Below are 17,989 nucleotides of genomic sequence, written 5' to 3'. Positions count from 1 at the left end.
ACGAATTTCAAAAAAACACCAGCATTTAAGTCAAACATGATGCTGTTACTGTGATGGCCCAGCATTCCTTTACTACTTTAGGACCTGCATCAAGCCATCAGCTCCTAAGCTTCAGTTTAATCACACTTGGGATTCACAGAAGGAAATTGATGAGTTGATCCAAAACACACAAGGAACTCTGAACGAAACAAAACTCTTGGTTCAGACTAATCAGATTCTGGACTTCAATGAAACTGGAACTATACATGACTTGAAAACATTATATTGGACCTTAATTAAACAAAATCTGAAAGTACAGTTGTCCAAAATCCCCCCTAGTAATGCAAATCAGTCATTAATAGTTACTGTAAATGCTTGATGGTACTTGTTGCTATTAGAGCTATTAGACTGGGTATTAGACTGCAACATGTTTTTACATTACACCAGGTTGTTGTGGTTTGATTTTCTGTGCCAGAAAAAGTCCATAGTAATTACATAAATTGCAAAAAAGTGCAATCAACTACCAAAAAAATTGAAAATCGTTTTTTCGTGTTTTTTTAACATATATTTGTAGTTAGAGAAATTTAAGAGGCTTATCACTAAAAACTGTAAATACAAAAAAGTTGCCCAAAATAGTTTCCCACCACAGGAAATTTATTTTGAGTGTCTTCATAGTTTTTTTTTTTTTCAAAATACACCAATTTTTATATACTGCAGGTAAAACGAAAATAAATATTACAATGCAAATTGCAAAAAAGCAGCATATGCATCAAAATAAACTATTTCCAGCAGTGCAATTTGAGTCCTAAACATCCCAGAAACGACACAGAAAGTCACAAAGTCAAACATAACTTTTAAAAACACCAGTAGGAAACTGTGACGAAGGACAAGCTGATGGCAAAAAGATGTAAGTACAACTCCTCCAGTTTCATATGCAACAAAAAAAAATATTGCGCTAGCTTACGTGGTTGCAGTTCTACCGGGATTTAAAAATAGTTACGCAAAATGGAGCGTGTCCGCTCCAACCGGCTTTAAAGGGTTAATGACTTAGACTGTTGAGCCTTATCACATGCAGTCTGATTTACTGTGACATAAAATAACTAGTAAAATCCTTAATTTCCCTTAACAACTTACTGTACTATAAAGAGGACTAATATTAGCTGCAGAGTCTCACATGGCTATAACGTGTAATAAAAGCATTCATACTACAGAAGTGCAAAGAATAGGCACCTATATTTGTTGGCACAAATGCAGGATATACCTGTTGGAAGAAATATTTATGTGTTTTGCAATATTTCCCTTTTTGCCAACATTTATATTTAATTTTCAAACACACTGTATTCACTAAATAATAAATAAACTAATTTTAACTTATAGCATTAATAAAGAACACACTGATATACCAAACACTGTCCACTCACAGCTGTGGTTCTCTTTTTTTGTCATTGCTTAAGTGCTTAAAATCAGATGTAAATGGGCTATTAAATTTCAGGGACATTTTCAGGGAAAGTCAGAGGTCCTGTGTGGGGGCTTTGCTGCTACAGATTCTAAATCCTGACCATGTGTTTTTGCCCATCAGTAAATGGAAACATCAGAAACCACTCACTGAACCCAGTATATGTCAAACACTACTGTACCACAATAATATAATTAATGACCCACTGCAGCACTTTATTTATTTGAAGGTGGGCTATTTTTTATTTAATTAATCTTCTACAAAGTGAGAAATGTGTTTTTCTTTAAAAGTGGGCCTGCACAACCAGTTCTTAAAAAACTAAAAAGCCTACTTCTAATTAAGAAAAGTTATTATTCCTGTAATAACTATGTGTTTTAACCTCTCTCTCTCCGCTCTCTCCCTTCTGTTAATTAGCCCGCAGCACACACCTTTGATCTTACCGACAGCTGTCCGCACACAGCAGCTAATCACTGGTTTTAAGATGGCGGCTCTTACATAAAGTTACAAGTTAAAGAATGAGGCTGTTTTAACCGACCGATTTGTGAAGAGGAGAACTAACTGCACTTCCCACAACATACACAGAAACACTAAAACACAGAAATAAGTTAATGAAACAACTTAATAAAGTGTGAAATGAACCATTTTCATTTCACACTGGGCTAGGAGCGCTAGGCGTTAGCATTGGGTTGTCAGGGCTAGCGTCTCAAAAACCCCTTTAAAAATACTAGAATTACAACTTTTCACAAAAAAATGGCCATTGTGTTACTTTAATGTGAGTATACTGCGACCGGCTTTATAAGTCACTAACAACAACTCCGTAAATCACTCAAACAGCTTATAGACATTTCAGAGAAGAGAAGAGAAGCATGTCTTACCAGCAGCGGATCCTGACAAAGTGAGCGGACATGCAGCACTGAGCCAGAGGCTAAGAAAAGAGGCATTCACAGGTAGTGGGAAATTCCCCCATCAAACAAAATGGGAATTGGAAATGTGAAAATTTATGTACAGTTCAATACCATTGTACAAGATTTATTTGCTACAAAAAAACTTGCAGAAGTTTAATTCTATAAGTTAAATAAATATTTCAAGCAGGACTATTTGACGTTGAAATACATATAAGGTCTTAATGTTAAAATGTAATGTATTATGATAGATTTATTTAACTGGACTAATGCCGTAAGGCTTTTTAACAACAACTACTGACATGTTCTCCTCACATGTATTTCTTTTGTTCTACTACATTTTCTAAAACCACATTAACATAACAGAAACACTATAATTTAGTGTTACCTGAATAAAAAAGAAGTTGAAATGTTGGAAAACTAAAATTACCAGCTGAACAATGTGAAGTTTCCTCAAAACTACTTGTTGTTCTACTGTGAAAACTTGGCAATGATTTGGCAAAAATACTATGTTTTAGCACAAATATTATGATTTGGTGTAAATACTATGATTTTGCACATATACTATATTCAGCAATCATAAAACTTTACAGAATTGTAATACATTATCAATATGAATTTCTAGTCTGTGTACTATAGTGTATTAATTTGTAGAGAAAAAAAAACATGTGGACGAAGGTCGAATTGAACCCACGACCTTTAAGCTGCAGACCCGTGTCATTACCAACTGCGCTACCGGCAAAGAGAGAGAGCACCTGAAAAACAGGGTCATGAGCAATTAAAATTAGAACTGATATGATTGGGTACAAATACTATGATTTGGTAATAATACTGCGTTTTAACACAACTACTACAGAAATACTGTCATTTTGCATAAATACTATGATTTGAGATAAATACTATGATTTGGCAGATACTATATATACTATATTCAGAACATATACTATAACATAACAGACATTCCTCCACTTAGTAGTAATCTCCTAACATAAAATACATATTATGGTTTGGCCCCAAAACCATGACTTGGCACAAATACCATGATTTTTCAAAAATACTATGATTTAGCAGAAACACTGTGATTGAGCAGAAGTACTGAGATGTAGTAGAAGTACTTTGATTTAGCACAAATACTATTATGGAGTAGTAATACTTTAACATGGGAGAAATATTGATACACACACACATACACAGAGAGCAAAGTGTACAGGACTGTTAAGAGTCCGAGCTTGCTATATCTAGGTCAGTTAAATTGGCTGCACCTGCTGTAATCAGCCCTTACACACACAGACACAGAGAGATGTATAAGTTTTCTGCACTGTATTTCTCACATTCAGGATTCCCCTCAAACAAGAAAGAAAAACCATCCAGAGCAGGATTTGAACCTGGCCCTCCTAGTTTAAAGATAGCTAGTCATCTCACTGAGCCAAACTCATTCTCTCAAAGATGAGGTGGATAGACTGACAATACTGCTGAGAATCGTGCTGATAAGAGGTGAAAAGGCTGATAATTTTGCAGAAAAGAGGGGAATCAGCAGAGTTTCTGCTGAAAAGAGTTTTTTTTCTGAAAACAGCCAAAAAAGCTGTAATTTGTGCTGAAAAAGGGTGAAAAAAAATAAAAATTTTGCTGAAAAGGGGTGAAGAAGCTAAAGTATACCAAATCAAAGTATTTGTGCCAAAACATAGTGTTTCTGCCATATTGTGGTACTACTACATTACAACATGAATACGGATTAAAGATGAAAGAAACTGTCAACAAATTCCTCCACTACAAACCAGTCTGATACCACTTCTTTGCAGTGTTAACGTTTACTAAGGCACTACCCAAAAGGCGCCACAAGAGGGCACTCCAACACAAGAGATGACCTATGTACACTGATGCACTTAGTAACGGTCAGCCTCCTACTTAGCCAAAATGGCAAAATCCCATAATTTGCCACAAATACTATGATCTGGCAGACACTATGGTTTAGCAGAAATACTATGTTTTTGCAGAAACACTGTAAGTTCACTGAAATACTATGAAATAGCAGTAATACTATGATTTGGCAGAAATACTATGTTTCAGTACAAATACTATGACAAAGCAGAAATACTATAACTTAGAAGTAATACTATAACAAAAGGGATTCCTGAAAATACTATGAAATTGCAGTAATTCTATGATTTGGCAGAAATACTGTACTTCGTACAAATACAATGCTTTGGTAAAAATACTATATTTTGATTTGAACTCTATGATTTGAAAAAGATGAAAGCATTGAAAAAGGTGAAAAGGCTGAAAATTTTGCAGAAAAGAGATGAATCAGCAGAATTTCTGCAGAAAAGAGGCAAGGAAGCAGAACGTTGTGCTGAAAAGAGGTGAATGAGCAGAATTTCTGCTGAAAAGAGGCAGAACAACCTGGTTCTGCTCAAATTCACCAATCAGAGCTACTGCCTCTGTCTGCTTCATTAGGCTGTGTACTTGTATATATTTCTGCAAATTTATTGTGCTGATAAGAGGTGAAAAGGCTGAAAATTTTGCAGAAAAGAGGTGAATCAGCAGAATTTCTGCAGAAAAGAGGCAAAGAAGCAGAAACTTGCGCTGAAAAGAGATGAATCAGCAGAGTTTCTGCTGAAAAGAGTTTTGTTTCTGAAAACAGCCAAAAACGCTGGAATTTGTGCTGAAAAGGGGTGGAAAAAAATGAACATTTTGCTGAAAAGGGGTGAAGAAGCTAAAGTATACCAAATCAAAGTATTTGTGCCAAAACTTCCATATTGTGGTACTACTACATTACAACATGAATACGGATTAAAGATGAAAGAAACTGGCAACAAATTCCTCCACTACAAACCAGTCTGATACCACTACTTTGCAGTGTTCACGTTTACTAAGGCACTACCCAAAAGGCGCCACAAGAGGGCACTCCAACACAAGAGATGACCTATGTACACTGATGCACTTAGTAACAGTCAGCCTCCTACTTTGCCACTACGTAATACAGCGGAAATACAGTAGCAGAAATACAATGTTTTTGCAGAAACACTGTAATTTCACTCAAATACTATGAAATAGCAGTAATACTATGATTTGGCAGAAATACTATGTTTCAGTACAAATACTATGACAAAGCAGAAATACTATGACTTAGAAGTAATACTATAACAAAAGGGATTCCTGAAAATACTATGAAATTGCAGTAATTCTATGATTTGGCAGAAATACTGTACTTCGTACAAATACAATGCTTTGGTAAAAATACTATATTTTGATTTTAACTATGATTTGAAAAAGATGAAAGCATTGAAAAAGGTGAAAAGGCTGAAAATTTTGCAGAAAAGAGATGAATCAGCAGAATTTCTGCAGAAAAGAGGCAAAGAAGCAGAATGTTGCGCTGTAAAGAGGTGAATGAGCAGAATTTCTGCTGAAAAGAGGCAGAATTTCTGCTGAAAAGAGGCAGAAGGTTCTGTATGTAGAAAAAGAAACACGATGAACCATGTGTGAAATAAATAAATAAAGAAATGAATGAAAGAACAACCTGATTCTGCTCAAATTCACCAATCAGAGCTACTGCCTCTGTCTGCTTCATTAGGCTGGGTACTTCATAAGGTGGGATTGAACCCACGACCTTTGAGGTGCAGAGCCGTGTCATTACTGATTGCGCCACCTGGGAAGGGGGCAGGCGGCTGAAAAACAAATAGATCAGCAATCAGAAATAGATCGCGGTGAGAGGCGAAAAGCGCCGTTTTTTGGAGTTACAAAACGTCGTGTAACTCAAAAACTAGGAGGGGTAGCAGAATAATTCTTGTACTGGGTGAATCAGCGGACTTTGGTGTATTTTGACTGCGATTTTCATAGCTCTTTGTACCTCCGTCGCGGAGATATGACGAGAGAAGAAACGGCTTCATTTTCAGAGTGTGAGAACTGAGAGGAGGACAGATTTCCACCCCTCAAACAAACGTAATTTATGGCTCAACGGTAAGATGAATGTAAAAACTGCTTCCACTGTGAGTGTCAGCAGTGTCTGAAGATATATTGGCACAAGCCTCATGTCCTAACTTTGCTTTGTTAAGCAGATATGGCGATCTAAAAATACCTCCCGTTACAGAATTTCAGCTCTGAATTTCAAAACCTCCCTATAGACTTTGAATGGGAAGTAACCAGACTATGTGTCACTTCAAGGCAAATTGCGAAAAAACGGTAAATCTCACAATAAAGATATGACATTGTCTGAAAGCCAGCAAAAATACCTACGTTTTGATGTATAATTTGTGGAGGTTGAGTGGAAATTGAGCGAGTAGCAAGAAGTTGTTCAGACATGAAGAGAAAATTCAGAACAGACCAGCACACACTCTGAGTTAATTGCATAGCAACCATAGCAACGCATGTATTTTCTGAAAAATCACAATTTTGCAACTGAAAGCTTAAAGAGGTATAAAATTAAAACGGTAGAAGATCTGAAAAAGCTGAATCAGACAGGAATAGCCCAATAATCTGAGAACATTTTAAAGTTTGAATGGAGTTTCTAGGTGAAAGTATGAGGAAGCAGTTAAGTTTCAAAAACAAGCAAGTTTTAGCAGAGTTGTGGAAGTTTTCCATTCATTTCAATGGGACAAATTAAAGGAAAAAAGTGTAATATTTTAAAAAGTATAATAGTAATAAACACCAAAAGTCATAGCAGTCGTTAGCAGAAAGAGCAGAACAGTTTAGAGTTTGAACTGAGAAAATCGGCTGAAAACTGAGGGAGTAGTTAAGTGCCGAAAAACGTACGGAAGCAACTTTAAGAATATTAAAGAATAAAGAGAAACAGGAACTCAATAGTGTGGATGCCTTTGAAGGCATCCACACAATAATAACTAGAAAGCGAAAATTTCAGAAGAAATTTTAAGTGTGCCTATGCCGCTGGTAAACAGTGTAGTTTGCCATTCATACAGCTACAGAGAGCAAAACTCAGCAGAGCAGCCATTCTCCACCATGAACTATGGTAAAAACAAACACCGCTCGCACCTCACAGATGACAGCTTACAATTTTGGGTAAAGATGAAGTGACTTTGTACAGCCCCGATTTGCAGACGCTGTGCACATAGTTTCATGAGCAGAAGTCCCATTGTACCACGGCAGACCCGACAATGTTTGCATGAACACGCTTTGAAGCATTACGTTATGGACCACTTTTCACACATAGTTGGTGTACCCACACAGCCGGCTGTAGCTTTTCAACTCACAGCCTGACACACACCCAAAAAACAGCCGAGAGAGCACAGACTACGCCAGAGAGGCGTGATTGCAGATGCCGCTCAGGTGGGTCCACCTCCCCTGCAGCGGCACTGCAGACCACGCCCCGCCACACACATCAATCACGTAAAATAAATATTTATGCACTTTTGCATTCACTTTTTGTTTTTTGTTATTTTTACACAGTGTTCTGAATGATTAACAATGGTCTACAGACAATCTTGTGTATTATTATACAAACTTTGGTTGTAAGATGCCCTACCTGGCCCCCTGGCAAAAGCTTTGCTAGATCCGCCCCTGCACAGTTACCAGCTGTCAGCTAAATAAAAAAGGAGCTTGGTGTTTATTTCTCTCAGAAACAGTTCATAACTTCCCTTCAACTCATTCATGTCACCTAAAAAAAAGGTAAACCTGTTTCTCCATCACCAGTTCAGCTCTGATGATTCGGTAAGGTCATCTCCTGGTTTCCACCAGCCGCTTCTACAGCTGTGGCTCCAGCAAACATCAGCTGATACTAGAAATTAAAATCAAATGAATTCTAACAACAGCTGATCAAGCTTAAACGTGCTGCTGTTGTTTAGCGCGATAAACAAACAAGAGAGAAAAGCCGATCATTGATCAGTTTCATGACTGAAGTTTGAACAGGCGAGAGAATGACAGGGGAGGCTGTCATAAAGTTCAACATCAGTAACTTAGCGCGCACACAGCTGTATAGAAACTCCGTCGTGCTAGCTAGCACGCAGTACAAGTTATTATAACTGATTGTAAAAAGTCAGCACAACGGAAATAAACTACACCTAAACTCGGTTTATATCTGACCCAAATAGAGTGCAGTTCATAACTTCTTACCTGAAATTCAGTTCACCTCACGCTCTGACCGGCAGCCGCCTGCTTCTCCTGCCTTCGGTTTCCCTGATCCACGATCTACCACCGGTTGATCGGCGGTCGCCTCGCCGCCTCGTTCCCTGCATGCTCTGTCTGACACACACCGGTGGATAGCTGCCCTCGGTTGTAGCTCCGCGTCAGCGACCACCAAACAACTCAGTTATTTTTTCCACATCGACCAGCATCTGGACAATCCACCGCCTTTCACTGTTTGTACCGTTACTAAAAAAAACCCCTCATCGGCTCATAAAAACGAAAAATAAGTCCAGCTATGACCCTGAGTCAAAAAGACAGCCAGTTAGCTAGCTAGCTGTCTAGCTCTTTGCAGGCACCGAAACCATCAGAGCTAATATGGGATGTCTTGGTAACACGAGCACATATTTGAAGTTTACATCTGGCCAATCCACCACCTTTCACTGTTTATACCGTTACTAAAATGAATAAATAAATAAATCATTTATTTATTTAAAATAAGTCCAGCTGTGACCACGAGACTTTACGAAGGACCGGGTGTGAAACCAGAGTAAGCCGCTCTCACTGTCATCCAGGCCGGCTGTAGCTTGTTAGCAAAGCCGCGCTAGCCACACTAGCCAGCTAGCCTCAAGCAGAAACGACATCGTCAGAACATTGTCGCTAATATGGGATGTTTTGACAAAATGAGCAGATATTTGAAGTTTACACACCTATATTCTCGCCTGAAAATATCTTAAAAGTTTATTTTGTGACCTAGAAACAGTATTAAGAGGAAAATAAAAACTAAGTGATGGCCGCCATTGTTTGACTCGGCAGAGGCGTGCTATGAATTGTGGGATATTGAGTTTTCCACCAAGCATTACCGTAACTTTTGAATGATTTGCGCAACCTTAAAAATTCCAATGGCTCCTGAAAGCAGCGACGCTGTGCGCACCGTTGATATTGTCATCATTACGGTAATCCAAATAAGGGTAGACAGGCCGTACTACTCCCGGCATACCACTAGAGAGAGCCAACACACCACAAATGAAGTTTGAAATTTGTATCAGTGGGACCAAAAGATGGAGCCAACACACCACAAATGAAGTCTGTTTCTATGGCGCCAAAAGAAGAATCTTTCTAAATTTGCACTAAAATATTAATATTTAAAAAACTATAAAAGTCATAAACACCAAAAGTGTATACCATACTAGTCCAGCTCCAGCCGCACAAAATGATCTAACATATGTAACCCTATTGTCAAAACTGTTTGGCAGAGAAGCGCGGGAAAATTTTCACTAAAATATTAATATTTAAAAAACTATAATAGTCATAAACACCAAAAGTCATAGCACACCATTCCTGATCCAGCCGCACAAAATGAGGTAACATATATGAAGCTTGTCTCAAAACTGCGAGGCGAGATTCGCTGCAAAATTTCAGGCGGAAACTGAAGAATAATAATAATAATAATAATAATAATAATAATAAATCCGACGAATAGTAATATGTGTGCCTCTTGGCATAGGCACACATAATAATAATAATAATAATAAATCCGACGAATAGTAATATGTGTGCCTCTTGGCATAGGCACACATAATAAATCCGACGAATAGTAATATGTGTGCCTCTTGGCATAGGCACACATAATAAAGAAAAGATGAAGTAACAAGTTTTTTGTTTATTCCAAATGATCATCCAGATGTCTGTGACATGTGATGACAAACACCATAATGGAAGGCCTTTGTCATCACATGCTTAAACTCATATATTTTTGCATATGCTGAACAGGCAGTCAGACATGCTGTAACTGTGGGGTAGAAAACTGCATGAACACCATACGGCAGGGGTCTCAAACTCCAGTCCTCGAGGGCCGCTGTCCTGCAACTTTTCCATGTGTCACTGTTGCAACACACCTAGTAGGTCATTAGCAAGAGTATAGAACTTGAATGCATGCTGAGTTGGCAATTCAGCCATTTGATTCACGTTACAGCAGCTCATGAGTGAATGAACATGGTGCAATAAAAGTATTTTAGAAGTATATGTTTCCAAATACATATATTTACTTAAATTTACTTGAGTAGGTAGGGTTAGGGGTTGCCACCTCAGCATGCAGTCAAGTTCTATACTCTTGCTAATGACCTACTAATTGTATTCAGGTGTGTTGCACCAGGGACACATGGAAAAGTTGCATGCATCCCTCGAGGACTGGAGTTTGAGACCCCTGTCATATGGAATATGACAGGTGTGGTTGAACTGCATGAAGACTCTGAAGTTTCTCTTCTCTTCTGGCAGGACAGGAATGTGGCCTTGTCCTGTGAGCCACCGTAAGGATGTACTTGGAGTAGAACTGGACTGTCACCGGCCTCAGGCTCTTCACCTTTTCAAAGACAAAGCAGTCATTTAGATAAAATATTAGATATTGTTTACCTGTAAAGGCACAAAGAGAATTTAGAAATGTAATTATTGTCAAGAGTGAAAAAGCACTGATAGTATAATCTACAGCTGTGGCCAAACGTTTAGAGAATGAGAAGTGTTGTTTATTTACAAAGTTTGCTGCTTCAGTGATAGTTGTATATCATATTATATCACTTTAAACAGGTGATCCAGTAATGCTGCACTAATGAATTAGACTAACTATTCACTTTAGCTAAAGTTATTAAGTTAGCTAAAGAGTTGGGATGCTGTGTAAGACATAAATAAAGCTAAAATACAAAGGTTTGGACACTGTTTTGCATGTTTCCCTACTGTAGGGGTCTCTGCAAGCATACAGGGCTCTGAGAGGGTACAAGATGACAACTTTGGATTTCTACTAGAAACAGTCGATCATATTTGTTTGTCAAAGCTAAATCCAGGGCAAACTAGGCTAAATTAGCGTTTTTAGCTAACAGCTACAATAAGCATAAAAGTTACTGTACGGCTATCAATTGTTAACATGACGCTTGTTCTTATACACGTAATACATTTATTACCAACCTGAGAGTTTATCCGCTGGTCATTCGACATGACGAATGACTTCTGAAGTCTTAATTCAGCTCAAGACGCTGTAGATTCCCGTCAGTAACACTTTCGGCCCGCTGGTAAAACGTAGTTCTATTAATCTGCGCTCGTTTACTCTTGAACCGGAACCGGAAGTAAGTTCCAAAAAACTGAATTTTGGAACTGAAATTGAATTGTAGAACTGAAACTGAATGGTGAGAGTGAAACTGAAATTATTCGAGAGCTGAATTTTTAAAGGATAAAATGCAGTTTCAAAGCAAATGAATTCATTTTCAATATATAAAATTCAATTTCAATTAAGTGATGATCATTTTCAAACCATAAATTCAATTTCAAATTAGACTAATTCAAATTCAGTTTTCAAAAGCTTTTATTCAAGTTACAATTCAAATTCAAATTTAACTTATTCAAATTCAGTTTCTGATGGCACAGATTTCTGCCCATAATTTACACTCGGCTCGACACGGATATGTGAAGAATGAAGGGAGCCTGCAGCGAAACGGAGAGCCCAACCTCTGACTGAGTACTTGTTTACTCAGTCTGACCACCTGTTGAAGGTAAGGCGCTAACGTGGCTAACGCTAGCATCACCACACGTAGCTCCGTTATTTTAAGGTCATTTTAGCGTATGAAAGTTTTACGTCGCAGCTGTACGAGCTAGCTACGTGTTTTGTAAGCTGCTGTGCTCTTCACAAATAAAGCTGGAAGCAGCTCAGACTGTTAGAACCAGCACTGAGGCCTGTTACATTTATACAGTGTTAGAGCAATGGCTGCAACCTACAGCCTTTAAACTAGCGATTAAAATGCTGACAGTAAACTCGTCAGTCCAGATGTTACCACATTACTTTGTGATACTTAGAGTTAAAACAACTGAGACAGGCTGATTAAAATAACAGCTGTCAGTTCTCTCATTCCTTATATCAAGACTGGAGATCACACTACTGATTTCAGTTCATTTAATATGTGAGTGCACAGATTCATTCTCAACTGGACATAAATGATGATCAAAGGTTGTATATATGATGAAGTCATCAAATCCCAGCCTCTAACACAGTGCGCTGAATCTTAGCTTTGAATGTCCAGTATATTCTAATCAGTGCAATTTAAGCATTCACTGAACCTACAGTATCTACACCTATGTGGCACATGTTGTAAAGATACAGATAATGAAATTTAATTATTAATACAATATACATCATGAGAAACAAAAGCTGAAATTGATTCAGTTTAGTACTTTTCTCTGTGTGCTCTGTGATTATAAAGGCCTTAAATTCTGTGGTATATACTGTAAATGATTTTCACAGAGGTCTTAAAGTACTTAAATCACTGCTGATAGTCTGGTTGTTTATATTTTCACATGTTTTTGTGTCTGTAGGGCTGTTTGATGACGATTTGGACTCCTCTGGGAGATGAGGACACACCCACATCTGTTCCATACTGCAGCCATTGATGGTGTTACAGCTCTGAGTCAGCTTTAGGCCATCAGATGCACACACTGGAAAACCAGCACCTGGACTTCATGCAGGAGAGACCGCCTCAGTGATGATGGACTCTGCATCCTCTACTTTACCTCCTAATCTCTTTCTCCTTTAACACACAATTAAAATCACTCCAAAAGAGTGTAAACTTACTGAGGAAGTCTCTAACTTGTGCACATTTGTACTTTTACTTGTTTCCTGATATATTAAAGAAGAGTACAGTTATTCACAAAGTTTTTAGTCTTCTGTATTTATTCTTTTGTATCATGTACCACAGTCATACTGAACTTTACAGACCTGGTGAATTGGAGAAAAAAAAAGTCATACACATATATATGAATCATTTAGCTTCAGTAGTATTTCTATTCGTCCTATGAATTCCAGTCTAATGTCAATTCACTGTTTGAGTTTGGTCTTAAACCCCAGAGAATACCACCTAGTTCAACAATCTTTTTATCTGATTATTTGCAAAACGGTTTTCTTCTGAGAGATGCTGCTAGAGCTGAAATTGAGCCCAAAGAAACAACAACAAAGTTTAGTTCCTCTGGATTTTCCATGGAAAATTGTTTTATCACTCATCCAGGTGACTTCTCCAGTGTCACGGATGAGTGATGAATGTATCTCCCACTGGAAACCATTGTCTAGTTAAAGTCAATCGACTTTTTTAAGGAGAGTTGTTAGATGCTGTGCTCATGAGGACAATGAGTTTTAACTTGCAGCACAACACAAAGCTGCCATATTGGATCAACGATCAAAACACTTAATTGAGCAGAATTAAGTCAAAATGTAATTTCCTCATATGACACATCACACACGACCCAGCATTGTTCTAAGAATGCAAACTTTTTTATTGGAAGTTTTCACAGCTGCCAGAAAGGGACAGATTTCTGTCTGGTCTTAATGAGTGGTCGTTGCTCTCTCGTTTTCTCTGGAATTGCTGCACGGAGGATGTAACACCCATGATAAGCGCTGAGGTGTGTGTCCTTGTCAGGAATTAGCCATCCTCAGCTTTCTGGGAAGGAAAAGTGGAACCAGAAGATATTCAAATGTATCTCCTCACAGCTGCTGATGAATTCTACAAAAAACAAAGTTTGTTAAAAACATTTGCAGGTGAATCACCACTGATTTATCAGTGACATCCATTTACTCAAAAATTACTGACAAGCGACAACTAGAATATATAGTTTATAATTTCAAAAATGTCCTGTACAAAATGAACTATATATGACAAATGTGGTGTGGTGCTTGTGGAATTTTTAACAAGGACCCTACAAAACTTTACAGTACTCATGCTGCCCAACTTTTGACAGCTAGGTGTGCAGTTCCTGCTTTAAATGCATTCACTTTTAAGCTTAAGGAATCTAAGTGATAAGAGGCCAGAAATGTTTGAACTAGCTTATGAACCTAAATCACTGAGGCCGTCTCTCCTGCATGAAGTCCAGGTGCTGGTTTTCCAGTGTGTGCATCTAATGGCCTAAAGCTGCCTCAGAGCTGTAACACCATCCATGGCTGCAGTATGGAACAGATGTGGGTGTGTCCTCGTCTCCCAGAGGAGTCCAAATCGTCATCAAACAGCCCTACAGACACAAAAACGTGAAAATATAAACAACCAGACTATCAGCAGTGATTTAAGTACTTTAAGACCTCTGTGAAAATCATTTACAGTATATATCACAGAATTTAAGACCTCTATAATCACAGAGCATACAGAGAAAAGTACTAAACTGATTCAATTTCAGCTTTTGTTTTTCATGACGTATATTGTATTAATAATTAAACTTCATTATCTGTATGTTTACCACACATTTGCCACACAGGTGTAGATACTGTAGGTTCAGTGAATGCTTAAATTGCACTGATTAGAATATACTGGACATTCAAAGCTAAGATTCAGCGCACTGTGTTAGAGGCTGGGATTTGATGAATTCATCATATATATAACCTTTGATCATCATTTATGTCCAGTTGAGAATGAATCTGTGCACTCACATATTAAATGAACTGAAATCAGTAGTGTGATCTCCAGTCTTGATATAAGGAATGAGAGAACTGACAGCTGTTATTTTAATCAGCCTGTCTCAGTTGTTTTAACTCTAAGTATCACAAAGTAATGTGGTAACATCTGGACTGACGAGTTTACTGTCAGCATTGTAATCGCTAGTTTAAAGGCTGTAGGTTGCAGCCATTGCTCTAACACTGTATAAATGTAACAGGCCTCAGTGCTGGTTCTAACAGTCTGAGCTGCTTCCAGCTTTATTTGTGAAGAGCACAGCAGCTTACAAAACACGTAGCTAGCTCGTACAGCTGCGACGTAAAACTTTCATACGCTAAAATGACCTTAAAATAACGGAGCTACGTGTGGTGATGCTAGCGTTAGCCACGTTAGCGCCTTACCTTCAACAGGTGGTCAGACTGAGTAAACAAGTACTCAGTCAGAGGTTGGGCTCTCCGTTTCGCTGCAGGGTCCCTTCATTCTTCACATATCCGTGTCGAGCCGAGTGTAAATCCCGAGGCTGAACGGCCTTTGTACAAGCACACACGCTTCGTAGCAGGGAGAAGCTATGAGCTAGAAAAATCCAGGCTGGCAGACAGCCTGTGTCTGACCAACCAATCAGAGAGCTCCTTACATCCCACGGTGTGGCTAATTTGAATAGCAGCAGGATTTTTAAAATGAAGTTGTTAATCCAACTGCTAATCCAACTGCTAATCCACATGTTAATCCCTGAGCGAACAGGAAAGGGAAATGGATTTTGAAATGCAGTTTATTAAAGTGCAATTCGAAAAAGGTTTTTGAAATGCAGTTTATTAAAGTGCAATTCGAAAATGTTTTTTGAAATGCAGTTTATTAAAGTGCAATTCGAAAATGTTTTTATTAAAGTGGAATTCGAAAAAGGATTTTGAAATGCAGTTTATTAAAGTGCAATTCGAAAATGTTTTTTGAAATGAAGACTGAAAAGCATTTTAAAAATCAGTTTATTAAAATTAAGCACAGAATTTTTTATTTCGATGCGCGTGGCTCTTGTGGTCCTCCATAGAAGCCACGTTAATGACAACGTGTAAAACCATTGGAGATGTGAGCAGGACAGACGGAACAATTGACAGAAAAAGTGTGGACTTTATACCAGTTTTTAAATTGTGTTGACAGGCAACGTAAAACCAGAGTTGTGATATAAAAAATATGCAATGTTTGGTTTATATTTACTGCGGGAAGACGCCGTAAAAACGGCGTTTTATAAGGAAAACGCTCGAAAGCACTCTCCGCCTGTGAGCAAAGATGAAACCAAAACACCCCCACCCTTTCCTATTGGTCGAAAAATGTACCATGTCGACCAATCAAAACATGGCATTTAGTTGTTAAGAAACGGGAGGAAATTTTAGGAGTGACGGCGGTTTTGAGATGTGAGAGATTTGCGACGTTTAGCGCACATCTTGTGTAGTTAGTGTGTAGTGTATGTGTATGTGTGTGTGTGTGTGTCAGAACAATGAGGCGACTGCTGAATGTTACAGGTGTTACAGGAGTGATACATCTCCTGTTGTCAGGCCTGCAGGTATCAGGCGGTTGTTCTCCTTTATCTAGTAGTGGACAGAAATTATTTTTTGGAGTGGCACAAATGATTTGTGTGGCATCAAATTTGATGCAGATTTGATGCAGAACACCTGATTGTTCTGTAAATAGTTTGAAATGTTTATTTAAAAAAACGCCTTGTCAGCATTTTTAGGTAAAAAGCTGCAAAAAACTTTGTTGTTTGCAAAACTCAGTTACTTTTTTTAAGAAGTAACTATAATAAATTGCCCAGCATTGGTCTTTATATACTGTATTTTGCAGACAGAGAGTTACAGGACTTTCTCCCAGACCACAGACTCATACTCATAATACAAGTCAGAGCTTTATAAAACAAATAAAAAAGAAATAAAATAAAGTTGTGTTTTCAAAATTGGAGTTCAAGTTATTTTTACTTACAATAGTGTTAACATACTACACAGTTCATAAACAAGATTTTTTTTTTTAAATTTTCATTGTAAGTGGGCTAAAGCACTTAATTAAAAGTAGTCTAACATAAATGTAAATGCTGTAATTTGATTATTTTAATAAACCATGTAACTTGGATGGATTCGATGCTGGCGTGACCACAGTGCACACGTCTACTGTTGCTCACAGTGGTCCAAGGGACCGCTCAGGGAGTTTGTGTGTTCGCTCAGACACATGACAAATTAGAGGGAACATTGTCTGTGACCTCAGGTCACTTTCTTCTGAATTTAAATACAAGCAAAAACAATAAAAATGTCAAAATGCTTAAGCAAGAGCAGTTTTTATGCTGGATCTTAAAAATTGATTCTGAGCATGATGCTGCACTCTTTATACTGCTGAATCACAGCAATTCTTGGTTTAAGGCTCCCCGTTGTGGGGGGTCTTTAGAGTTTGCATGTTCCACCAGATTCCTCCCAAGTCAAAGAAAAGCATGATAAATTAAAAGGTTATTCAAAATGTGCCAGAGCTCCTAATTTAAGTTGACTAAAGCACTTACATTTATGAAAGTGCTGAATGAATGAAAAAGCCAAATGTGTGTTGCAGTGTTAAGTGTCATGAGTTATCAGCAAAACTAGAAAAGTGCTCCATAAATGCCATTTCACTTCACTCAGGAAAAATCACAATCTGTAAAACACTTTTCTGGCCATTAGTCAATGTCACATCTCAGGAGTAGAATGGAGCCTGTGGCACGACTTGTGACACTGGAGGAGAAGAGAGCAGCGGCAGGGTGGAGCGCCAGCTTTAAACTCATGCACAAGAGAAATGTCAAATAAAACAGATTTGTGATGAGAGAACACTGAGCAAACACCCAGCCACAAAGTGAGCTCATTTAAAGATAACAGGGGAGCACATGCACCCAATCAGTCTAAACCAGCAGGACATTTCTTCCTCCCAAGTTAAATGAACAGATGGATGGAAGTTAAAAGTTCAGTTTAGTTTTCTATTTTGATGAGCACCTACACCCCAAAATACTGTTTTTAAAATCTATAAAGTGCCTGTTCATTTTCATTAAAATGACTTTTACATAAATGTTACTGTTTTATTTATGATCTTCTAATGCTTACACTACACTGTTTACGTCATAAAACAAC

The 17,989-nt window shown here is 38.0% G+C and overlaps 1 long non-coding RNA gene across 1 annotated transcript; it reads right to left on the bottom strand.

Annotated features, from left to right (window-relative positions):
* Positions 1-10,052: 10,052 nt before the first annotated feature.
* Positions 10,053-11,607, bottom strand: LOC134634738 (uncharacterized). Its single transcript, XR_010094871.2, has 2 exons — positions 11,368-11,607; positions 10,053-10,771 (listed from the first exon to the last, which is right to left on the bottom strand). It is a non-coding gene; the product is annotated as an uncharacterized LOC134634738 (long non-coding RNA).
* Between the last annotated feature and the right edge of the window lie 6,382 nt (positions 11,608-17,989).

The sequence above is a fragment of the Pelmatolapia mariae genome, linkage group LG9 (genome assembly GCF_036321145.2).
Source record: "Pelmatolapia mariae isolate MD_Pm_ZW linkage group LG9, Pm_UMD_F_2, whole genome shotgun sequence".
Classification (NCBI taxonomy): Eukaryota; Metazoa; Chordata; class Actinopteri; order Cichliformes; family Cichlidae; genus Pelmatolapia; species Pelmatolapia mariae.
The sequence above is the reverse complement of the archived record's forward strand: the minus strand, read 5'-3'. Positions and strand labels throughout refer to the sequence as shown.